The sequence below is a fragment of the Cryptomeria japonica genome, chromosome 10, assembly GCF_030272615.1.
Source record: "Cryptomeria japonica chromosome 10, Sugi_1.0, whole genome shotgun sequence".
Lineage (NCBI taxonomy): Eukaryota > Viridiplantae > Streptophyta > Pinopsida > Cupressales > Cupressaceae > Cryptomeria > Cryptomeria japonica.
The window spans coordinates 441,134,717-441,161,787 of NC_081414.1; the positions used below are offsets into that span (position 1 = coordinate 441,134,717).

At 37.2% G+C, this 27,071-nt stretch overlaps 1 protein-coding gene across 4 annotated transcripts in view; it reads right to left on the bottom strand.

Moving 5' to 3' along the window:
* LOC131067551 (dol-P-Man:Man(5)GlcNAc(2)-PP-Dol alpha-1,3-mannosyltransferase) overlaps positions 1–27,071 on the bottom strand; it is a 119,420-nt gene that overhangs the window by 70,622 nt on the left and 21,727 nt on the right. The window lies entirely within an intron of this gene.

Genomic DNA, 27,071 nt, shown 5'->3' on the forward strand with positions numbered 1-27,071 from the left:
AAAAAGGTGAGGGCTTAGATAAGGAAGATAATGTGGTAACATAAGATGTATGCAAGGATAAGATGGGAATGCATCCCTTGTGTTTGTGTGACAACAGATGAATCTAGAAGTTATCATTGTTGTATGCAGAATGCAACAAATGCTTGTCGATATCATAGGAGTGTACAGCATAAGTATAAATGGCTATTTCACTTTGTTTTCCCTGCTGTTCACATCCATTCTCTCTCCTGATTTTCAATTATGCTATTTTTGAGTTCATATCAAATAGAACCAAAGCCTCATTGAAAAACATTTTCTACATCCCTGCTCCACAGCATCCTCATTCTCACTAAAATTTCTTACCAGAACAAAATGAAAAACCCAGCAGAAGCACAAAAGTAATATACGCTAAAAAAATTTCACTAAAGAATTTGGGCTCCTTAAATTTAGACTATTCTTTTAAATATTATTTCACTTGTCTCTGCACTTCATTAATTGAGTTTCTCCTAATTAAAAGGGGTTCATTATATTAAGAGGACTGTTTGGTAGTGGCTAGATTTTATTTTTTGAGTGATTTTATCCTTAGAAGTGACTATAATTTTGTAATCCAGCCGAATGCATCACCACTGATTACTTCATGAATGGGCTGAAGTTGCAGCAACACTGAACTGCACTGTTCATGTGCTGAAAACTTCTACTGTGAGAACGTCATTATTCGGTTTCAATGTCCACAGGAATTGGTGAGTGGTTAAGGAACTCACTATCGGGACAAAAAATTCAAGCTTAGACAAAGGAGTTCATTATAACATGTCACAAGACCCTATAATATTATGTGCTTATCAAAACCTTTACAAGTGTACAGGGAAAACAACATTTTGATTTGTGTTTGAAAACAAATTATTCCAAGTCTTTCGATGGCTATCAAAAACAAAGAAAAGGAAGAAAAATTATTGAGGCACCAGTTGAAAGTTCTGGCGCAACTGAATAAGATGGGCTTAATCTCTCAGTAGGAAAGAGGATGTTTAGATGAAGCAACAGAAAGTGTGGCATAATTAGAGGATTGATAAAAATTTGCATAATATCAACCAGTTCATTGTTACATGGGGGTTTTGTTGTCATTGTAATATTATCTATTGCATTTTAAAAAAGCACACGCACAAAAAGAACAAACTACCTATTGTTGGTTTTCGTGTTCAGCTTTGGTGCATTGTTTTCTTTTTTTCTCTCTTGAAGCATTTCTTCCAATTAAAAACACGATGTCATGGATGACTTCACCAATCCTAAAAGTCCCTCAAAACTTGATCTGATACAACTACTCCAAAAGAGGTACATGATCAATGACAGCGACAACACGAGTTTCAACATATGCTTTTTGTAGTGTCAATAACACTTCATTGTGGCTGCCGCCATCAGTGCCAGATTTTAAGGCTTGCCCTGAAGTTAATTGGCAAGCTCAAGCAGGATCAGGAGCAGACCAACTTCCAAAGAATGCCTGTAGTAAATAAATTCCTCATGTAACAGGCCATAGGCTTCCTAAAGATGTTCTTTGTGCCTTTCAAATAAAGAGTGAACTTGTGGTGACATGCTGTTCCATGGGACTTTGAAAGAGAACTTGCTCTAACACACTCCCAAAGCTCTGTCCACCATTGATTGTTATCTGATAGAACAGCGCAGAAGTCCACTTTTAAAGGTACTTTGCTGCCCATTTAAATAATATTGTGAGCCCTGCCCATTGCAAGAAAAGGCGAAACAGAGACACGTGGTGAATGCATGTGAAATTGAGACACCCAAAGGTCCAAAACTCCCCAAAAGGATGCCCGTTGTTGACACCTTCTCACAACAACCCAATCCAACAACTAAAGCAGTTTCACTGGGATTCCAAATACTACACCCACCACAAATAATTTTGTACTATGTGGTCCCCTTTATGATCTTTAAAGACTTCAATCATCTTTCGGATCCCCTTATGAGCACTATGATTCCCTTCAAGGATACCATCTGCAATTCATTTCAAATTACCTTGTATCCTACTATCCAATCAAGATAAGGCACCACCTCCCATAAAAATGTATGTTTATAAATGTTGGCTCAAGGTTCAATTTAGCAAAGCAATTTTGAAAGGAGAGAGATCAACCATTAATCAAGCATCTTCAACAGGCCATCCAGCAACACAAGCATCCAGACCAACGTGTACCCTTTGTGCCTAAGTTGTGAGAATTTAGCCTTATTGAAAAGCTAACTTTAATTAGATTTTTATTATTTGTTGTTGCATATAACCTTGAAGTTGAAAATATGGATGTTAAAACAACATTTTTGCGCAGGGATTTTGTAATGTCCCCAAATAGGGATACTAGGAAAAGATAACAAATTCTACAAACTAGGGCACAACATTCTAAAAATTTATTTGCATGTAAAAAACCTCAATTGCAGTCCCAAATATTATGTCCGATTCAGATCTGAATTCACCAACTAATGAAGTAGTTTTCAGATTATTTTCTGAGTTTAGAAACAGACAACAACAACCCTAATATCTGCCCACAAATGTTCTGTGCTGAAAAACAACTTCCCTTACATTTTCTGAGATAAATGAGAGATGGATATGCAGATTTTAATACCCAACTTGTCCAGAAGTCTGCTGTCCATAAACAGAAATAAATTGTAGGGTTTACACATAGCAAACATGCAAGATTGTCCTTGAAATGATGGCAACATTATAACACCCAAAATAAGGGTTTCAAACCCTAGTGCAATTAATTAAAAAGGCCCTAAAATGCACCTTCAAATGTAATTAAGGTGGGGACATGACAAGGTCCGCATAAAACCGGCTAGGGTTTGCTGCTCCATATGGTAAAAATGTCTTCCAACAACTCACAAATCTCCTTCAATTAATCACGCTCCAATCTTAGGCCAAAGCCCTAATTAAATGATGATAACAAGCATCAAAATCTCTGCTCCAAGGATGGTGAACAGGTCTGCCCCAAAATCTGAAAATGTGATCAAACCCTAAGCTCCACAAAATCACCCACTTTTGTCCTCTAGGGCAAGTCGCCCGCTTTCTACAATATGGTACTCCAAATCAAGGGTGAAATCCTAGGCAAATGATAGCCCAACTCGCCAAATGAATAAGTCTTAATATCTGATCTTCAAATATGATGTAGAAATTCTTCTCTTTTCACCAATCAATTAACAATGAAACACAAGTAGATCCCCGTCATGGAACCTCCAATGGATGAGCTAGGTTTCCGTCCAACTTACCGAATTCACAAGGGTTTTCGTCCTTGGAATGAAGCTGAAACCAAGTTACAGCCAACAGGAAAATTTTCCACAAGAAGAAATAAACTCAATCATGCCTTCCTTCTTCCATTCAGCCTCATTATAAAGGACTCCAAGAAGCATCTAGAATATTAGGCTGGCTTGGCTGACTTAAATATAAATCATATGTTGGAGAAATTTATTTAATAAAGTGACAAATAATAATATTTTATTATTATTTAATTAAATTAATTAATATTTAAGTCATCTTTTATAATATTTCTTTTATTTTTTTGACAACTTAATAAAATTCAATTGTCACTAAAAATTGGGGACATTACAGATTGGAGGAGGAAATCCACAAAGCACAATATGAACATTTTGTGGTAAAACACAAAGAAAATGTGGTTTGAAATCTCTATTTGGCTCGAAGCAAAGAACCAACATATGGTAACATAAGTTTCATACCTATGTTTTGAAGTTGGAATATGTTCAAGGAAATCTGATTATGATTTTTATTTTAAGACGCTTGATCATCAATTTATTGTTATAATGTAATCAGAATGTGTTGCTGACATGTTACTATTTGATAATGATAACAAAATGATTAGAGTGCTTAAATCTCAGATTTCATTATGTTCTACCCATTAAAAAAAAAATCATCATGTCAAGTTTCAAACCAAAACCTTTTCATTCCTTGATTGTCAGCCATGCTTGAAGCCTCGTTCCCAATGGTCGTCAATATTTTTGTTTATAACCTCATTCGCTTGAATGTCAATTTGATGAACTAAAAACATGCCTAAAAGTATCATTCTTCTCCCAAGCATGCCCTAGGAAGTCTCAATGTCTAAATGTTGACCACAAAATTGATACAAAAGTGTCATGAGTTTCTCAATGATGCCCTAGAAGAACCCAATGTCAAGTCGTCAACAAGCAAATATAAGGAAAATTGCACCTCAAGTCCTGATCACACACCCAAGAGATTAGTTGTCAGGATGTCACCTTTAAACTATAAGAAAGTGTGTCTCAAGACCCCAACCATACATAAGATGGGTCAAGTGTCAATGGTCACTTCCATGACATGAGTTGCAGATGGAAGCCAAAAACACACTCTCTACGCAAGAAAGTCCAAGTTGCATCTTCAAAACATTCAAGGATACCAAGCAAGTTTCCTACCATCTTGTGGTGCATTAGCAACAATATTTTATCCTAGTATCAATACGTGTTCATCATGTGTAACACTATCATTTCCCACACTCTTCATTGACGCACTTGAAGATTGAAGATCTGTCACGTCTTCATCACAAACAAGGTCTAGGTTGTTGGACATTGTATTTCACAAGTTTTCAAGGAAGCAATCAGATTGAACTCCTATGGCCATGCCCAAGTGGTTAGTTGTCAAGATGTCAACTTAAAATTTTATGATAAAGTGTCTCAAGACCCCCAAGCATGCCCAAAATGATTCAAGTGTCAGATAATCACTTGCAAAACATAAGATATCTTGCACATGGAATCCAAAAAGCATGCCCTCTACACAAAAAAGCGCAAGTTTAATATTCTCAACAGTAAAGGAACCATTAAAGAAAGTCATCTATCTCCTCTTTTTTCTTGAGTAGATGGCAGCTACTCAGAATTGTAAGAGGTTGTATGGCTTCAGAAGCTGTGTTTAGATGTTGAGCTGATACAAGATGCAATGAGGATTGACTGTGATAATCAGAATACTACCAATCTAGCCAAAAATCCTACTTTTCATGCTCAAACAAAGCACATTGATGTTTCAAATAACTTTGTTCATGACATGGTAGAGGAAAGTGTGTTGATCAAGGTTGATAGTTCAGTGGACATTGCAAGTTATTTGACAAAGTTGGTAACCACTCAAAAGCTTTCTTGGTGAAAATTGCCTATGGATATTTCTACTCCTGGCTACTAGATTAAGTTTGTTTGTTTTACCCTTGTATGCAATGAATATAACAAGTGGCGGACCATTAGGAAAGTATTATATATTTTGCATGTTTTACACACCTTGTGTACTATATGCTTGTCAACAAATTTGGGGCCCTTTTTCAAGGTGCTTCTTTTGCCCATGGTTTAATGCATATGCACTTGAAGGCATGTCTCTTGCCAAATTTGACCACCCCCCATTGAAGACATTTTGGAGATGTGGGGAGGGGTAGGAAATGTACCCACCCATGCCCAAAATTTTCAGAAAAATAGGAAATGTTCTGGCCCGGAACTTGTATATTTTAAGGAAACACTCAGGTACATTAGCAGATGGCCAGCCATTCCCTAACTGTCCAAGAAATGGCTACTTATCCTCTATGGCCCAGCACATGTTTTCAGTCACTTTTTTAACTCCATACAGCCGGAATGAACTATCAACCTTCAGCATTAAATGTACATACATACCTTATTTTTCATATGACTGGTTTGAGGATTGTTGTGAGATGCAGGAACACACATCAAAATATACTTTTAGGATGCTGATTAGTAATTTTATAGTCATTACCTTATTGATACTATCACAGGTCTGTATGGTACCGATAGGATATAGAATTCCTTTAAACCAAATTTACTAGCAGGGCTGTTATAGCTGTAACAAGGCCTTTTTATAACATAGTGTTGGTGTAAGAGAGAGTTAAGACCTAGATTACACTTTCATGTTATTGACATCTCGGTCCATTCAGGTGACATGGCATTCCTGTACAGTACATCTAGGTAATGGAAAACCTCACTTCCTGTGTTAGAGACTTGATTGTAGGTTCAAACCAGCGATGCTAATTTTCTACAGTAACATGTAGACCAGTAAAAAATGATCATAAATGCAGGAAATAAATAAGTAATTTTAACATTAAACATAAATGCATACATTTAGGTGATATGGTACATCCAGGTAATGAAAAACCTCATTTCCTGTGTTAGAGGGTTAATTGTAGGTTCAACCCAGCTATGCTAATTTTCCACAGCAACATGTAGATTGGCTATTAATAATCATAAATGTAGGAAATAAATAAGTAATTTTAACATTAAATATAAATGCACACATTTCTATTTCATAATAACAGATTTTTTGGGTCAGTTTAAGAGGGAAAACTTGATAATGTACTTAAAAAGATAGCTTCAAAATGTTCATGTCATCAATCTGTACACCTGCTGTCATTGATCTGTACATCTGCTATCGCAGGTCTATACAATACAGCCTGAAGATGGAAATCTAACTTTGATCACTTTTGGTGTCAAGACTGTTGCAGCAATATGTGGTTCTTTTTCTTGACAAAGTGTTCGTGTAAGAGACAATTAAGCACTAGATGGCATTTTTCATGTCACTGATATCATTGGTCTGTGCAACTGATATCACATCCATGTAGGAACATCTAGCAAATAAATCATCACTTTTCATGCTAAAGGTTGATTTTTCATGGAGTTGTGGTGTTACCAGATGCTGATTAGGGGCAGTTGCATATTTTCTATGTTTTTGTCATTTTGTAGTTGAAACTTGCAGCCGCCTTTGGGCATTGTGTAATAAGTTTTATATAATATATATGCATGTTGACAATGAAAGCTATCAAATTTTGTCAATTCATGTCTAATGTTATGCATTAAAGTTTTATGATGTCTATCATCAATGCCTTAAATCAATGTTATTATATGAATTTGAAATTTCCTTATATTTTAAGATTTTCCAGAAAAAATGGCTCCCAAAAACACATCACCCCATTCCCCTACCATCCCCATCCTAGAAAATTTGAGGAATTTTACACCCATGATGTAAGAACACCTAGTAGATTCCTAGAATGATGTGCCTATAAATAAATGCAAATGGTTTAGGTTGATCAGGGGCAAGAATATCTTAATGTGTAGTGAATAGTTGAGTTAATACAATGTTCTGTTTCGGTGGTTTTCTCCCATAAGAATTTCCTAAGGTATATCTACTGTTTCATGTGTGAATGCTTTGCTCTATTCTGTTGTATTCTAAATTTGAATCTAGTGAGCATAACTCCTCTTACTGTAAGTTATATTTCCATTCAATTGTATTTCTTCAGGATCCTCTAAATAACATTTCTAATAGAGATCTAGTATGTGTTCCTACTTAGTAGACCTCCTTATAGGAGGCATTGTACATTCAGCTCAACTTTAATATGTCTTTTCATCTAGAGACAAATGACCAAAGAGAGTAAGCTATGTTCCACAAAGTTTCCAGGATGGACTGACATCAGGACGAGGGAATGTGTTTCAGGGGCATTGTTTTTGAGGCCAGTTTTAGGGACAACAGGGGGCAGCTATATAAAATGTACATAAAATTTTTAAAAAAAGGAAATTTCAAATCTTCATATAAGATAACAATGATAATGCATTCATCATATTGACATATACCTCATAAGTTCAAATTAAAGTCCAACAAATTACTATATAATTGCTTGCATAATTCATTGTCAATGTGCATGTGATATTGTTGTACCCTTTGTTTGTAGTAGCACTAGCTCTGCAAAATATGTGGAACATATCCAGTCTATAATTGCATTCAGCTTTGAAGTAATAAAAGTAAAACCAAATGCATAAATTCTTCTGAAAATTTTGCCTCTAAGACTGTTTAAATTCGAGGCCCAGGTTTTCAGATGGATACAAGGGTGAGAAAACAAATAAAAATCTACAATTTTACGGTTACCTATAAAAAAAAATGGAGTATTGCCGTCAAAATGCCTTGCTCATCTAGCATAAATAAGATACCATAAAGTTATTCAATTATTAAATTTAAGACTTGTTAGAAATATTATGGACTATATTATATTCTAGCATATGCTCTGTCCATACACAATTGACTTCACACAACTCATTTTTTTAAAATTAAGAACCATATATGTGCAAAATCATTCTTTGAATAGAGACCTTGGGAAACTCTCGGTACACCTGACAAAAGACATTCTCAAACACTCTCTTTTTATATTTATCCTCTCTTTGTTTCGATCTATAAAACCATGCATTCTTTAGATGGAGGATACCACACAAGTTACCTGCCCCAGAATCAATAGTCACATTCACTCCTCATATTAGAACTCGGGAATATAACTGTTGCCCTTAATGTGAGGTCAATTATTTGAGCAATTAATTTGCTACTTCATTTGATAACCATTTAGACCTTCTCAAACAACAATGCATGCCAGCATAAACATCAAACAGCTCTGCAGATGTCCAATAGAGAGAAAATGTGAGTTTAGGGCAACAATGCATGTGGATTTTGAGGGAACATCTTGTACAAATAGATTAATCTTAAGGCACAAAATGCAGACAATGAGCAATAAAGGAGAATTTCACTCAAAGAACTTGCCACAAAAAATCAGTAAAAGAAATTTAAGTACAATTTCTTGAGTAAATGTAGTTCGCTTGCTAAAAATTTCAAGAAATTTAGGTGCTTAACAATTTGAAGCAAGAATATTTGAAGTCCATGCATTTAAGATAAGACACTCCAAAGTGGAGAATAAAATCAATGAATATAATGAATTTTAATATCCAACCATCTAGAAGCAATGATTTCATGTTAGTTTCCTTCAATTCCAATAAATGAAGTGACATTGATCTTTAAGGCTTAGGTAGGTTGATATTTAAATTAGCGCTACAGCGGTTGGGGATGGTTGGTTGTCCCTAGTACGGTCAAGAGATGTCTAAGACATCTCCAACTGTCTTGGGGACGTCCAACCATCACCTAGTGTAATGTCCCACCCTAGGTGGATGTAGTGTCCCACCCTCTCTAGGACACTGAAAGCTTGAACAGTAGAAGAAGAACACCTGCTTGTTCTTTAATTAGATTAATAATACTAAATGTCTTTTTTAATGTGATCTTTCAAAACTAGACAAAAGTTGCAAAACGTGTGTTTTTTGTCTTGAACAGTCCCACTTACTTATGGTTTTGCAACATATGTAGGATAAATAACCAACTGAAATCAAATTGTATACAAGTCATTGAACTACTGATTTTTCTGATTCTTGAAAGATTTACAACATATAGGCACCATTGAAAAGAATGGCCAGCTTGTAGTCTAAGCCTTACAAGAATTCAGTTAAGCATACTTGATATTTTAGAATCACTACAGGTTGTGGGTCAAGGTATCCAAGAGCTTGCTGATGACCAACTTGGAACTGAGTTAGCAGCCAACCAAGTCACTCAAAAAATGATTTGCAGCAGCTCCTTTGGTGATGACTTCCCAATCTTTTGATGTTCCCTTGTTTTGCCACAAGTAGTTTACTAGTTCACACTAGATAGAATATGTATTTCCCTCTTACAATTTCAAAATTGCTCTTGAATGGTATGGCCAGCCAAGCAAGCTGGTTACTCAGAAAATTGATGATGAATCATTTGATACTTCAAAACCCCAGCACTGAAATTTCTTAAAACTTTCTTCTTGGACAACCAATTCTTTTCCAACTTGAGCATAGCATATTTGACCTCTTAAAACCTTTCAAAATGCCTAGGTAGGGGTCAGCTAAGCAAGCATGCATGTCACTCAAAAATTCATCCAAACACCTTCAAAAACTTTGAGTCTTTTGCTGTTGCATACTACAAACCCTCTTCTCTGCAGCTCTAACACACCATGTGCAGATTGGAACTCCTTGGATTCTTAGTTTGTCAAGAAAGGGGGTTGTTGATAGCAAGCACCTCACTCAAATTTTCTGTAACAACAACAAAAACTATCCACAGCTGATTCCAAACTGATATAAACTTACTCAAATCTGCTGGTCATGATGTGACTTGATAACTCAATGCTAAAATGCAAGGAAAGTACTCTCCTGCACTCCAAACAAGCTGAAGTATGGGTCAGCCTCTCAAGCAAGCAACTCCTTCAGATTTCAACCAGCAAAAAGTCTTCTAGAATTGATTTCTTTGTAGCCCAACTAAGATCCCTGAAGCAGAGTCTCCTTGCACACACTTGGTTGGTCTCTCACAGCTGCAAGTGTGTAAGAACAATGGAGGTTTCCGTCTCCAAGGTCTTCAAAACCCTAAGGTTGATAAGCTCCACAAGGAGGCAAAAATAATTATCAGCAAAAACATGAATAGAAATGAGTCTCCAATGCCCTTTAAAAACATTTCCTCAAGTTGCCCTGATTAGGGTTGAAAACCTAACACCTCAATCAAATTTAATGAATTAAATAATAGTTACTTTATCCTCATAACAATTCTCCTACTTAGGACATACACTTTACGTTATATGCTTTCTCCACTTATACTAACCTTTTATCTCTCTCTTACTCATCCACTCTCTCACTAGGAATAGATACATAGGGAAGGTGAAACTTAATATTATAAATATGTTTTAAGTGACCCAAGGAGAGATTATAAAGTAATATGCATCAACTTTAATATCTCTTTTAATTTGCTTTTCTTCTCTCTCCTCATGGATACTTGGCAAGGAAGCACCTCACTCTCTCTCTAGACTCCCATATTCCTTTGAAGGAGATATTCTAGGGTTTAATGCAGTTTTAGACTGGCAATGTGGACATAACAATACTGTCGACTAATTCCACCCATGTTTCTCTAAAGTGCCCTCTGAAATAGGAGAAAATCACCAGTCCAGTGTCCTTTGCCCATCCTTATCAGTCTACGAGGACTTCGTTAATAGACTGATCCTAATCTATTGATTCTGGCTAAGAAGGGGACATTACAGTGGAACACTAGTAAAACTGCTCTGTAGCAACCTGCTTGTTTATTTTAATTAAACATACTATTTTTCTCTTTCTTTTTGTGTTCTTTCAGAGCTAGACAGAAGTTGTAGAATAGTTTGTTGTGTTTACAAAGTTTGAATGATATATAAGAGCATGAAATAGATGTTGCTATCAAATAGTAAATCTGATTTGCCTTCTTAAATCAGAGTTTTCAGATTAGTCCACAAGCCTAAAATACATAAACTTAAGTATAAAATGAAGTCTAGATTACTATGCGAAATTACAATACAGTTCTAGGCATACCCATGAACTGCTCTTGAAACCCTTGTAGGAAAATGGATTAGAAAGGTTGTTTGCAGGTCTGATATAGGAGAAGGCAGCCACATAAGTTACTCAACAAGCTTTTTCGTAGCAGCAACTAATCATCTTCTTCCACTCCAAGGGGGTTCCCACAGCTAGGTAATGTTTAGCCCTTGATTTTGATGATGATTGCAACTGAAGTCTTGTATAGCCTTCCAAAGGTTCCAACAGCTTGCAAACACCCAAGAATGGTGTGGCCTAACCAGCAAACTGCACACTCAGAAAATCCTCTTCAAAATACTCTAGAATCACTCAAAACTGATCTAAAACTATCCCAATCTGAAGGTATTGATAAATGCTTGTAAAGCCAACTCTTAAAATAGAAAATGATGCCTTTCTTCACCCCACACAAGCTAGAAACGGGGTCAGCCTAGCACACAAGCTGCTCACTCAGAAAATGATTCATAGATTGCTCCAACTTCCCCAAACTGATATAAATTTTGAACCAATCTGCTGGAAATGAAGAAAGTTGATGACCCAAATATTGAAATGCAAGAAAATGTCTCTTCTTCACTTCAAACAAGCCAAGAAAGGGGTCAGCCTCTCAAGTAGGCACCTCATTCAGATTTCAACCAGCAAATTAACCTCTAAACTAATTTCTTTGAAGCCCAAATGAAATTCCTGCAAATGGAATTCCCTTACACACTCTAGGTTGGTCTTTCACAACTGCAAGTGTGATTACTCGTGAAGGTTTCCGTATTCACAAGCTCCTCAAACCTGGTCCAGCAAGCTCCTCTAAAGAGGCAAGGTAAAATAACAACAACAACACGTCTCTTTTGGTTGCCAAGTTGCCTTTTTAACATCCTCCAAATGCTATGCCCTAATTCGGGTTCCCATCATTAGCCCACTTTATGTTATATTTTTGAGTTTATGTAATGTTTAATAAACTCACTTATGTATTTCATAAACAGATTATTTTCAGACTTTACCCCCTCCTCCATGGGGCATCCACTTAAACATGTCTTGAATTTTCCTTTTCATTAATATTCACTAATACCCCCTTAAACCTTGAGATTATTTAATTCTTGTAATATCTCACTCAATTGCTTTTTTTAAAAACCTTTCTCCATAATTAACTTTCTCTCTCCTGAAGGGCATCTACCAAGGAGGCACCTCACTCTCTCTCCAGACTTACGTCACTTTTAGGAGGTGTTTTGCTTGATTTTAATGTAGTTTTATACTGGCAACTTGGTGATAATATAGCTATTAACTGATTCCACCAAGTTTACTCTAAAGTGCCATGTGAAACAGGAGAATAATCATCAAATCCAATGTCCTCTCCTATCAGTCTACAAGGACTTGTTAATAGACTGATCCTGAATAATGATACTGACTAGGAAGAGTGGACATTACACCTAGCCATCCCTTTCTCATCTTTGCATCCGTAGGGCATTTCAGCAAGACTTTTTTCAAATGAGAAGGACTAGGAAACATCCCCAAGCCGTCCCCACATCCCCAAGAAATCTCCAATATGGGTGCACCTAGAAAAACCTAGGGACGCATCCCCGACAAACATAGAGAGCAGGTGAATGGGATTTTAAAGGATATACTCTATACGTGTATTATGACCCATCAATCTATGTGGGATGACTATCTTTATCTAGTTGATTTTAATCACCATAGTTTCTTTAGCATGGCTCCATAACAAGCTTTGTATGGCAAGCCCTGCAAGACACCTTTGAGTTGGGATCCGATAAAGGATACGATCACTCTAGATCCCAATATGCTACAGGCCATGGAGAGATACATAATTTCTATAATGGCAACAACTTCAAGAGGTATACAATTGCCCAATTAAGTATGTTAATGCCAAATAGTTGGATCCACACTTCTTCATGGGACTTTCTTTTTCAAAGTATAGTTGCATAAGAGTCCAACCCAGAACTCATGGTTGCACCTCAATTTATTCGACCACAAATACTTCCGTCAAAGAATTAGAATTAAACAGACTAAGTTTGTTAATGGAACTTTCAAGAAATTAATGACTTTGGCAAAGGGGTTGTAGGTATACTCTCCTTAAAACTACATCTAACACTTGTGTATGGACACACAAGATTGAAGGCATGCTATCTCTACAACATAGGAGAGAAAACCAATATTTTCTCCCTAACGTGACATGAAATACCAACCTACACAAAAATTCTAGGAAGGCATGTCCTTTTACACTCAATTACCAACACACTGAACCATAGACAACTATGCTTCAATTTACCTTGAAGATAGAAAAGAACAGATCTGTACACCCCAATCTGGGTTGCCTTCTTTGCATTTTCACCTTGTGGTAGTGTTGTTTTCAACTACACTCTAGATCAACTATATTTCCTTATATGGTAGATTACTGTGGTTACTACTTTGCTTTTTTCCCTCTTCAATGTGTGTGTGCAAACCATGATGTGTTTGACGCGAAATATGTTTCAGACCCAATATATTCGTATTGCATCTTGTTTTATGCCTAAGTTGTATTGAAGAAAGAAGACCTGACCCATCCATTTACCTCTATATGAGTTCGTCAATTTTGGGTTGAACATACCCCTTATGTCAAGGAAATGGTTGTCAATTGGGGAATGTAATGTCCCCTATTGGGACTTTACTTGATTTTCCCTAGAATTCCCATATAGGATTTGGATTATGCTTGGAAATGTGAAGCGTCACTTAGTATCTTGTCTTATAGCCACAGATAAATAATAATGCTTCAGCCTGCAACAAATAATGGTTTCAGGACTGGTCTATATGCCTGATTCACTGATGTATCCAGGAATGTTCTGCTCTCTATGAGACTGATGGTTATTTAGTTGTTCTTGTCCAATCTGCAGATTCTACCTTTCAGATCTGCTCAACAATATGTATATATATTTGTGGTAATAATATGTTTATGTTCTTTGTACTGCTATGTTTATATCTGCTGTAGTGATATGTTTCTGACTGCTCCAAATATATCCTGGTCTGCTTTCCTTCTTCTCTTTGATGCTATTGATTTGTTGGTCTTTGGATGACTCCTTAATCTGATTTATGAATGGATCCCTTTATTATAAATATCGATCTGCCTTTGTTGATTGCTGTACTTGCATCTGAGTTTCTTACCTTCTTCTTCAATGCCCCCTTGAATGGATGATGTGCTGCATATATATCTCCTTAATGGGGACGGAAGGTTATGTCTCTCCCAAATGGTCATTTTCCTTGCAAGGGTGGCGACCTTTAGTACAATGTCTTTGCCTTTTGACTAATTAACTGCTGTTGTTATCGCCTCTAATCATGGTAATTAACTGCTAGTGTTATCGCCTCTAATTATAGATTAATAGCCCATATTAAAGTGGATATTGAACCATTTGCTGCATCTTTATCTTTATCTTTGTATATGGATCGCTCTATCTCTGACCTTTTGGATCATTGTCTTCCTGTTGCTGCTTTATGAAGACGTCTATTGCCTAAAACATTAGTCCCTACAGAAAATCTTGAAATCTTATTAATAAGACGATTTTCTGAGTATTGATTCCCTTTTCACTCTTCTTTCAGGGCGGGGGCATGACAGTCCACCCTCCCCAAGATTGCTTACCCTCAAGCAATGATGGTCCCCGAACCAATCCTTGGAGGTTTGTATTCCCTATTTAGTTTGGTTGTCCCCTATGTTTGCTCAAAATCCAAGATATCTCTCTGCATCAAAGCGAGGGTGATCTTAACATATATTAAGATGAGGATTAGAAGCATGACACACATCTATGACCTCAAATGCAATTTATATCTTTCTAATTATTCATATATCGAGTATGAAACAAACACAGAGCATACACATGAAAAAAAAAAAAGTATACACATGAATATATATAGACACGGAGATTACACAAACACTGGAAGTATACACATGAATATATGTAGTCACGGAGTATACAAACAAATACACATGTTGTTAGATCCTTCCTTTTTTCTGAGCAAGAAAGTAGGCCTAACCCCAATCCTTCTACTCCTAATCCATTTCGAGCCAGAAAGTAGGCCTAACCCAAATCCTTCTACTCCTAATCCATTTCGGGCTAGAAAGTGGGTCTAACCCCAAGCCTTCTGCTCCTAATCCATTCCGAGCAAGAAAGTGGGCCTAACCCCAATCTTTCTAGTATTGTATGCTTATTCATGTGTTGTAAACTTTCTCCAATATGCTTCAACATTTACTTAATATGTCCCATAGATCTTGAGGATGTAAGGGCACCATAATTACTAGATTGGCTCCTCCACAAAGCTCCATTTGTTTAATGTCCTTTCTTCTCTCACCTAGATGCTTTTAAGATATTCCTCATTATGCCTTGTCTTCTTAGTTGGATTTCTTTTTGTTTCACCATTGAACATTGCCTCTATAATACGTAATTGGCTTCCACATGTGTGTCCTGGCCTCCATTTTTCCTTGCATTTGAAGCACAAACCTTTTTCTTTTGGGTCTTCTCGGCGTTTTTTAAATTTTTCTCAATCACAATCGTGTCCATGTTCCCATTTCCCCTTATATTTGAAACATAGTCATTTGTCTATGATCTACTTTCTTTCATTGAAAGATAGAGGGGGATAAGGTTGATTCCTTGTATGCTATTTGTCCTTTGTGTGATGTCTAGCTTTAGTGCCTTTTGGATTTCATCCTCAAGGTTTGTTGGATCGAGAGCACTTACAATGCCCTTGATTGATTCCTTTAATCCTTCCATAAATAGTTACGTGAGTCTCCTTTGAGAAATTTCCGGTACCATCACAGCTAGTTTTTGGAATTCAATGGCATAGTCTTCTATTGTTTCATATTGCTTTAGTTGAGTGAGTTCTTTAAAATACCACTCAAGATGTTTGTGATCGAACCTTGTGATGAATTTTTGCGCAAATTCATCATAGGTAGTTATTTGTTGGTGGCCTTGAGTAATAAAGCCATAGAGCCACCAATCATGTGCTATCCCTGCTAAATGGAGTACAGTGAACTTAATAGCAATTTCTTCAGTCATAGGACTAAGTGTTAGGTAGGTATCTAGTTTACAGACCCATTATCATGCTTTAAATTTCTTGGATCCATCAAAATTTGGGAGGGTCATCTTACTTGCCCTTTCTTTTAGATCTCTCTCGGGGCTCCCTCTTCTCCTATTAGGGTTAACTCGGGTTCTTGCTGCACAATAATCCCTAAAGGATACATTCCTTCTTACTTTGGGGTCTAATCTAGAGTATGTTTCAGCAAGTTCCTCTACGCTATCTAAGGCTAAATTGTTTACCTCTTCTTCTAACATGTGCTCTTCCCTTGGTAAGAAAGGAGGTATTGTTGTTCTAGGTGTTGATGCCCTTGTGGAGTGACCATTTTCAAAGTGATTGGAATGAGTATCCCTTCCATGGTTTTGATTGGATCTAGAATTGCTGTTATTTATGCTTTGGATGGCTTGGAGGAGAATTTGGGTTGTCCTATTGAATTTTTCATTTTGGTTAATGAGGGTTTGATTGGTTTGTTCTATGAAAGCCCTCAATTCGTTGCCCAATTGCTCACTCATGGTGGATGTAGCCCTTCTTCTATGGTAGGTTTGCTTTAACTACTCTTCACGAGATGGCAAGAAGGATGCTCTAATACCAATTGTAATGTCCCCTATTGGAACTTTACTTGAATTTCCCTAGAATTCCCAAATAGGGTTTGACTTTGGATTATGCTTGGAAATGTGAAGAGTCACTTAGTATCTTGTCTTATAGCCACAGATAAATAATAATAATGCTTCAGCCTGCAACAAATAATGGTTTCAGGACTAGTCTATATGCCTGACTCACTGATGTATCCAGGAATGTTCTGCTCTCTATGAGACTGATGGTTATTTAGTTGTTCTTGTCTAATGTGCAGATTCTACCTTTCAGATCTGCTCAAAAATATATATTTATGTTTGTGGTAATAATATGTTTATGTTCTTTGTAAAGCTATGTTTATATATACTGTAATGATATGTTTATGTCTGCTCCAAATATATTCTGGTCTGCTCTCCTTTTTTCTCTTCGATGCTATTGCTTTGTTGGTCTTTGGATGACTCCTTAGGCTTATTTATGAACGGATCCCTTTCTTATAAATATTGATCTGCCTTTGCTGATTGTTGTACTTGTATCTGAGTTTCTTACCTTCTTTGATGCCCCCTTGAATGGATGATGTGCTGCATATATATCTCCTTAATGTGGACAGAAGGTTATGTCTCTCCCAAACGGTCATCTTCCTTGCAAGGGTGACGACCTTTAGTACAATGTCTTTGCCTTTTGACTAATTGACTGCTGTTGTTATCGCCTCTAATCACGGATTAATAGCCCGTATTAAAGTGGGTATTGAACTGTTTGCTGCATCTTTATCTTTGTATATGGATCACTCTATCTCTGGCCTTCCGGATCATTGTCTTCCCGTTGCTGCTTTATGAAGACATTTATTGCCTAAAACATTAGTTCCTACAGAAAATCGTGGAGTCTTATTAATAAGACGATTTTTTGAGTATTGATTCCGTTTTCATTCTTCTTTCAGGGCGGGGGCATACAGTGAGCGTAAAAGAGTGGGATCTAATATACATCTCAGCTATTAAACAATTAAAAAATAATAATGTGACGCATTTCATTTTCGAAGGGTACTTGGGGGTCAGCCCTACCATCAACATTCTTATACGATACCTATTGTGTTCATACGAAGGTTAGTAAGGGAATGGCCTACAAATGACAAGGGCCTACAAACATAGTTATGTTTTACAATTTTTGTTTTACCCATGTGGAGGATATTGAGTGGATGACCCTAACACCACAGTTATCTTCATAATGCTCGTATGTGAATGCTTTTGAGAAAATTTTACTACTTTCATAATTCCTCAAAAGGGTTTAATTTATGTAGAGGGGTTCTCACGGGACAGCTCTGCCATTTTAAATTCTTCGAAAAAAGATTTACTCGTATGAAGGGCACTAAGGAGATGGCATTGCTCCTATCAGCCACCAATAATTCTATTCTGATCATTATGAGTTATAATGCTCACTAAGATAGTGTGATTGTTTTAATTTGTCACTTTCAAAACAACTCTAAGTAGAATAGCATATGAGGAAATCCACTCTTCAAATTACCGAGGAAAGCTTCATTATTTAAATGTGCTCCTAAAATCTAAAACAAATAAACTAGATTGCTACTTATGCACATTGTACAAATTATCTTATGAGGGTTTTTTTGCATATAAACTAAATGCTTGAAAACAATATAGACCTATCCTTTTAATCTTAGCAGTAGAATCACATGACAAAAAGTACTTATCTCCCCGGGAGGTTTTCTATTTGCAATTGAATAATAATATGAACTAACAGCAATATTGACTGAGATAGAGGACTAGTGTGAATCAAAGTGGGGGACAATCTTCTTGTAGCTTAAGCCTAAAACAAACTCTCATAAACACATTCTACATGCACAAGCATTTATTCTACATGCACAAGTATTTATTTATAAGCTCTCTAAGAAAAGCTTCTAGGTAAAACTAAAAAATAAAATAATGTTGCTTTGAAAACAAATCTTGTCCCTATCTCCTAAACCAGGGAAATAAAAAACTTTTTCCAAAAACTTAACCCTAAGATAATTATATAAAATTTAAATACAATTTTCCTAAAATAGGCTCTCATCTTTACTCAAAAAAAAATTATGGATTAAAAATAGAGAACAGTTACAGATACTATTTTGCATCATCAACTCATTATCTATTTATAAGTTTAAATCATTTGAATGATCTAGAGACTCTGTGAATAGTGAATTATCCTTTGTCTTACCAATCGAACTTTATCTAAGAACTCTCTAATTTCAATGACTCTAGGTTTCTGAGCTAAATATTCCCTATCCAACTATGAGAAATTTATGTTGCTAATATATAATATTTGATACCCTTCATATATAATATTTGATACCCTTGCGACTTGAGCCTTTACATTGCAATCCTTAATGCAATATTCATCAATTTATTCATATTGTTGATATTGAAGGCTGATCCTCCTAACAGAATCATAATTAATTGCTCAAAGTTGCTCTTTATAGCATCTGAGTTATTTCCTTGATAAAGGTTCAGGCAAACATGTACAAAAGGATAAAATATCATCGTTAGCAATCTTCAACTTCTCTATGTTCCTTTAAAATTAAGACTGTATCTAAAGCAAGATCCTGCAACTCCATTAGTACTTGACAATTGGCTACCACTTTGAAATTTGATTACTTTCTGGATTAGCTATCACCTTCAACATCATCACCAATTCCCTGAAATTCCATGGGTTCTAGGCTGGTCAAAATACCAAGTCTCTATGTTGAAATATTGGTTGTGGAACATTCTAACTTGATTAACTCAAATAGTGTCTCAAATATCATAAAGGGAATTGAACAAATCATCAACTATCCTCATGCTAAATTCACACATTGATGAATTGCCTCCCATGTGACACCAACTCATCAAAATGTTGCCTTCGTGGTCCCTCTTGCAGTCTTGGTGGTGGGTTTATTCCTCCTCCTGATGCCGGATACAAAAGATGAGCAATGTATGTTCTCAGCTCCCTATTTTCTGCCTTTCATTTTGTCTTCAGTTTACCACCCTTTTCCATCATTTCCTCTGCATTTTCTACAACAAATCATTTCTTCCTTGTCTATTGGCAAGACGAATATTAGTCTCACAAAAATGTAAATCAACAACGTACACTTCATGAACATTTTCATCTATGGGAGGAATGGCAATCTCAGCAATCATATGTCCTTCATTCTTCTTGAATCTCATTTGTCTTTTGACTTTCTTCATCTTCTCTTGCATGATAAGGTTTGACACTGCTTTCAAGTTCAATGTTGACACCATTATCATTCTTCTTTTCATGTTCAAATTTTCCTAAACCCACTCTGTATTGCTTGTACTTGATGCTGGGAATTCTACCTCCATGGCTGTAATTTCTACAATGGGTTGTACTGTCGGAGAAGATTTAGGAACCTTGCGACTGCTCTCAACTGAATTGGACTTGTAACAAGAAGAGAAATCATTGCTGCTTCAAGGACTAGAGAACTGCTTATGTGAACAACTTGTGGAGATTTTAATTCTTTTTAGGCACCAATTTCCGCTTCTCAAATATAGAACTTCCTTCAGATCCAGTTGAAACATTCTTCTATTTCTAATCTTCACTACCAACAACCACATTTTTAATATTTTCATCTTGACTTCTTTCTGGTAATCTCAACCTTTTTCTTTGTAGCACAACCTCCAAAAGTTCTTCTAGTTTCTTCTCTGAGAATGTTCAAGACCTATCCATCACTGCCTTGTTTATTCTATCTTCGGCTATACCATCTCAGATTGACCAATCAACTGGAGACAATGTTTAAAACATCTCCTCTTGCTTGAACAAATTAAGAAGACGAGATATATATACCCTTATTTCCAAATAACCTGCTCAAATGTTGATTCCTTTATTGATCTGAAAACATTCTACCATTCTTTCTTCTAAAAGCCATGTACTCATCAAGACAACTTGCCCAAAAGCTTTTGATGTTTGGTACATGTGCATATTTGGAGCCAAGTCTCTTGACCTTGATGTCTTTGGACTCAAACCACCTACTTATGATAGAATTTAAGGTTGAAATTAGACATTTCAGAACCAGTGTTTTTTGCATCCATAGTATGTGCACACCTATATGGCAACCTATATTGGAAAATTAGCTCCCAATTTTTGTTTGTCCCAACAATACCTCTGTGCAGCCAATAATTGCCTACAATACTCCATTATAGAATTTGATCACTTGGGTACCACAAAAACCTTTAATATGAATCAAATCTGCAAACTATGATGTAGGTAAAGGTAGTATAAAATAGATGAACCAATCACTCCACTACTTCAGAAAGAAGCACCCTCTTGGTTAGATCGTCTCCAACCCTGTAAAAGCATTTGCTTGCACCATGAATAGACTAGATAGGACACTATATAGAAGACTTGGTATTAGAAAACTTCGAGAATTGACAATGAATACAACTGTTGATCAAGGTGAACCCAATCAGTGTGTTTTCTCCCATCACAAATGAGGTTAATGATATAAAGCATTCAGCTTTTGAAAGTTCTTGCTTCCACTTGGCCTGTGATTCTGTTTAGCATGGCGATCATAAGGCTGACTTTTCCTCTAAAAGCACATTGGATCATAAGGCTGACTTTTCCTCTAAAAGCACATTGATACAATGTTGGCAAGTGAGAGGCTCACCTAGTTTCATTTAGCCACTCCTATGCAATCTCCTTTTGGCATTCATATACTTTACTATCCCACCAAAGCTCGAATTCTTCCAAGTTTGATTATTTGTGTCTATTCATACACCTGCAGTCCAAATGTAGATTGGTGGGTGTCAACATCCAATTTGCAAATGACCCGGTTGTCAAAATATATGATTCTTCTAGTGTGAGGTTCATAGTGATAAGCACACACTATGAACAATTCAAGGGATTGAATTGTCAAAGGAAAAGTAGCCTTAAGAAGTCTTAAGAAGTCCACTTTCTACTAAATTGCTACCAGCTCTCTCATCCTTTCATGCATCTTCAAATCCAGTATCTTCATATGACCAAATATGGTATCCATGCCATGGTAGAAACTGTTGGATAGGCATGTTTGGGCTCAATGATGTCTTCATATAACTCCATCCTTGAAAGTGAATTGATCTTCTCTGCATGACTTTCAAATTAAGAAATTTGAAAAGAAGAGCTTGTTGTTTACTGAGAAATCAGAACTTTGAAAAACTGTATTTGATATGACAGCAGAAGTTCAGTGAGGAATTTGAGTGCCTTTGTCAAAGTTGAAACTTGGAAGCTCTTAATATAATCTTTAGCTGGTTTACCCAACTTGGTGTCGAAATTCAGTCTTTATCAGTATATGAGAGCAATGATCTTTGTTTGATAGAAACCCAGGGTCTTGAGTTAATATCTTCATGTAACTCTGAATCCAAATTGACTATGAGCCTGCAATGTCCCCTTCTCGGCAGTAATCAATGTAGTTGACCGTTAGCCTATTCCGGAGACCAGGCTAGTCGAAAGCAAAAATTAGGGTTTCCTACCTCTGGGAGGATATTTTTGCATTTTTGAAGGCTTGCATGTTGGAGTTTGTCAGTTTGGGTTCTGGATTCCTTCTAGGTTTTCAAAAAGATTCGCAATGAGGGTACATGCATAGCAAGTAATTGAGTTTGACTGACTTACTATTTTTAGTAAGTGGAGGCAAAAACAGCTAAGTTCTCTGGGTTTTTCTGGGTTTTCTGAGAACTCTGCGATGGTATAACATGCAAATCAATCTGAAAACCTTTCCGAGACTTACCATTTTTAGTAAGTTCGGCAGCTGCTCAGAATGTGGAGAAAATCACTTTGGAAAGACTTACTATTTTTAGCAGTATGCTATTTATAGTAAGTCCTATTTTTGGCAGTGCTATTTTTAGCAGGGTTCGACAGCTCAGCTCAGTGTATATTTCAGACGATGCGGTCAATACCTTGGCCTCAGTTCATTTTGACAGTATTCAACTTTTGGAAGACAAAGTATTTTTAATACTTTACTTTTATCCATGGCCTAGGCGAAATTTGTTATGAATTCAAGGGGTCAACTTGGTGTTGGAGATTAAATTATAACTCAAGGCAAATGGGCGATTTTCTAAGTATATTGCCTTAGTTATATTTTCATTTTTGAAGTCATAGTTGGGCGCCCAATTTATACATTATTTTATGTATCTTATACTTATCAAAAATGGTGATTTATGGTGAAAGTGAGATGGGCGAACTTGTGCAGGGAAATGAAATGAAATGCAATGCCAAATGTGGATGAAATGGAATGGCATTTGGTTTGGGCGCATTTGGAAAGCATTTGAATTTGAATTTGGCTGGCAAAAAGTTATAAATGTAGGCCTTGGGCTCTCATTTTGGTATCCATTCTTGTTTGGTAACGAAGTGTTGTCGAAATGTTGTCAGACTTTTTACTTTGAGGAATGCTTACCTCCTAGTGCTTTGGTTTTGTACTTCAGCGATAGCGCCTAGCTGAATCTGAGACTGTTTCTCATCCAAAGGAGCAGATTGGAACTCACTGAAGATGAAGTTTTATGAATTTTCTGATTTTTGGGAGTGTTGTAGTGTGTTTCAAGTTGCTGTTTTCCAGTGTAGCTTAAGAATGTTTTCGTTCGTAGCTCCTTGTGTGTGTCAACTTGTTCTGGGTGTTGGCTTGATCAATTCCTTTGTTTTGGGCGATTCATCCTGTAAGTTTTCGTTGATTTTCTCAGAGTATTGGATTTTATATTGCAAATCGAACTTTTCTGTTGTAGACGCCCTTGCTGGGAGGTGTTTGGGTTGTGTGTTATGCTGTTTCTAAATTGTTAGTGTCATTATCTCAGTTCTGCATAAATCGTTGAATGTCTTGGGTCTTTGGGAAAATGTTTAGAGTTGATTTGGGTGTATTTGGAGTGAGATAGAAATGCTTGTGGGGGTTTTATGTTGCTGGTCTGCATTTCCACCCTGCTGTTCATTAAAATCAGATTTAGTTTCTGGAGTTTGAAGTTGGTTTTTTGGTGTGTGGAGAGCAGAGTTCCCAAACTCGCCGCGAGTCAGGCGAGTTCGCCGAGTTGGCGAGTCGAGCCAAGCTCGGCGAGTTTTGCTGACTCGGGACTCGGACTCGGCGAGTTTTGACCATAACTCGCCTGACTCGCGAGTCAGGCGAGTTATGGCAAAACTCGCCGAGTCCAAGCTCCAAAACTCGGCCACCACAGGTCAATGTTTTGACTTGTTTGATAGGTTAGTATGTTCGTCAGGATTCATATATGGAATATAACATTTAAGTATAAGTGACATTTCCTTATGTCTTTTCTCTTTCTTATACTTTAAGTTATATTCCATATATATTGTCAGGATGTTTGAGAGTGGTTTCGGACCTCCATGAGTTATAATGCAAAATCTAGTTTTTGGAGGATCCTTCAAATTTCCAGACTTAGTCAAATTTCAGGCCATTTCAGGATCAGGATAACATTCCAAACTTTTAAGGCGAGTTCACTCTGACCATGATGTAAGGGATGGGACCTAGGAGGACACTATGCATTCAACCAAGGTTTGATTTAGCAACTTGAAGCGTGACCAGATAGTACACAAGAACCCTAGGAATGATCTAAATAACCCCTAATCACTCAACTGACCTAACCTCCTTCACTCCACCTTGAGGAGATCCACCTGATTTGATGACCTTTGAGAAACTCAATCCCTTTAATGCAAAGGCTAAGACACTAAAACGACCAACAACAAAACTAAAAGAGCTAACCCTAGAAAGCAAAAAGTGGGGGTCTTCATTTGCAATGGGGCGATGTGTGAGTACCTCACAACAGGGATGTTTCTTAAAATTTTGAAAAAAGGGGGTGAGTTGGGGATATTTCCTACCTATCCCCACATCCCAAAAAATCCCCCCATGGGGCACAAGGTTATTTTTGGCAAGGGACATGTCTCTGAGGAGCATATTTCAAACCCTTCTGGCCTCACAATTCCCCCTTCCATCCAACATATATATAGCCTAAAAACTAACAGGTCCAAGAAAGACCAAGGTCAACTATAGTCCCAAGGTAAAACCTAAGTTCAAAAAGCACACTATTTAATGCTACCATACACAAGCATTCCTTACAATTTCCAAGTGAATATGTTCATGATGTCTCATGTTGGTGCTCCCAAAATTTCAATTTGGCCAAAGAAAATTCTAAACAAAAGCCCCAAACAAGTAGATACTCTACCAGCATGCCTTTCATGGCATAACAAGCTAGCACACATTATAATTGGGCTTTATTCAATAATGGGTACATGAAACAAGTTTTAAATTGTTAAAAATCTCTTAATTTCAAGGTTTTTTTAATTTTGCCGAGTCATTGCCGAGTCGTTGCCGAGTCATAGCCGAGTCACGAGTCGAGTCGGCCTTGCCGAGTCCGAGCCGAGTCCGAGTCTGGGAACTTTGGTGGAGAGAGGTCTTGGTGATTAGTTGCAGTTGTTGGTTAGGCTATTAGCACTTGAATATCCATTATGAATCATATTGTAATGCTAGTTAGTAGTACTAACAGCACTTTCTCTTGATTTCTCTTAGTCCCACTGCATAAGTGGAAAAGGTTGGCTTTGCCGCCTAGTTCTGGACAGTGATTTCTAGTAATTCTGATAATCCATGTTTGCATTGTAAAGCTGATTAGTAGTACTCACAGATATCTACTTGGATTGTTGCTCTTAGTCCCACTGTATAAGTGGAAGAGGCTGGCTTGCCGCCTTCTTATTTGTTGTAATGTTGCCCTCCCACTGAACAAGCGGTTGAGTTTATTGTAATTTCATTTTCAATTCTCCCACTAAATAAGTGGTCGAGTGATTGTTGTTCTTTTAGTTTTGTAATCTTCAAATTAGTTGGTTGGACCGCCATACTGTTGTAGAAGTTCTTACACCCGCTGGATAAGCGGAAGGGGCTGGCTTGCTGCCCAGTATTGTATTTGAGATTTCATTTCCAGCAGTTATTTGAGTTAACGATCCCCTTGACACCGTATGGTCTCACCCTCCCATACTGGGCTCTCAATGATCAGAAAGTGAAAGGGTTAATTTCAGAATTTCCTTTCTACGCAAACTTGATTATCCTAACCTTAATGGGTGAATCTTGTTGTGTTAAAAACATAAAAAAATTAAGGGGTATATTTCAGTGGTTCAAAGCTAGTTTTCCTACCAGCCTGTGAGTCCAGTGATCAGAGTTCTCAATGAGTGATAGAGACATCCGCTACTACAACAGAGAACAAAGAAGACAGCAATATCAGATTCCTTCAGTGCCAATTGAAGAGACCTTTTCAAAGGTTTTGAGAAACAGAGAGAAAGCAATTGATTCATTTGATACTATGGCAAAGAGGACAATATAATAGAATGAGGCTCGTGATGTCAGAGCGGAAAGACAGTTTAATGCCATGATGGATATGATGTCACAACCCTTGGCAAAGCTTAACCCGAATGTTGTAGGAACTCCTAATCAACCGACTAACGGCCATGAAGCTAGCACTTCCAACAACCCTAGAGGAAATGGAAATGGAAACGGGAGTAACAATGGGAGCAATAATGGGGGTTCAAGTTCAAGACCCTTACAACCCATCTTCCTACCTAGGAAAGTGCCACAACCTGAAGTTGAGATTCCAACGGCTGATGAGATAAGGAGTAGTTACATGGAGCATGCTTCCCTTCCAGCTGAGATCCAGAATATCCTCACTCTTGACCTATTTATGAATCAAAAGATGAAGAGAGGTAGAAGGTATGACAACCGTCCTCATGCTCCATGAGACTATCAGCAAGCTCTTGGGAAGGTGACTCTAGCTCATTTTGATGGAAGTGATAAGTCTTCCACTAGAGCTTGGGTGCAGAAATTGGATAATTACTTGTCTTTGAGACCGATGACGGAGGAAGATGCCATCAAGTTCGCAACCTTGCACTTGGATGGAGCTGCTCACGAGTGGTGGTATCATGGGTTGGTCACCCTTGGCCATAGCTCGATTGTCACCTACAATGAGTTCACCAACAAGCTCATTGAAAGGTTCAATACTAAGAACCCAAAGGTGAAGTTTCGTGAGCTTGCACAGCTTAAGCAACAAGGGTCATTAGACACCTACATTGCTGATTTCCACAGATTAGCTATTATGGTGCCAAACATTACAGAGAAGAGACTTGTGGTCCTCTTTACTGAAGGATTGGAGGAGCCATTGAAGGGGTGGGTGAAAGCATTTGATCCTCCAACACTTAATGAAGTTGTCAAGAAGTCAAGGAGTATGGAGTTGGCTGCCCCTAAATCTAAATTTCAATCCAAGCCTTTCTCCTATCCGAAGGAT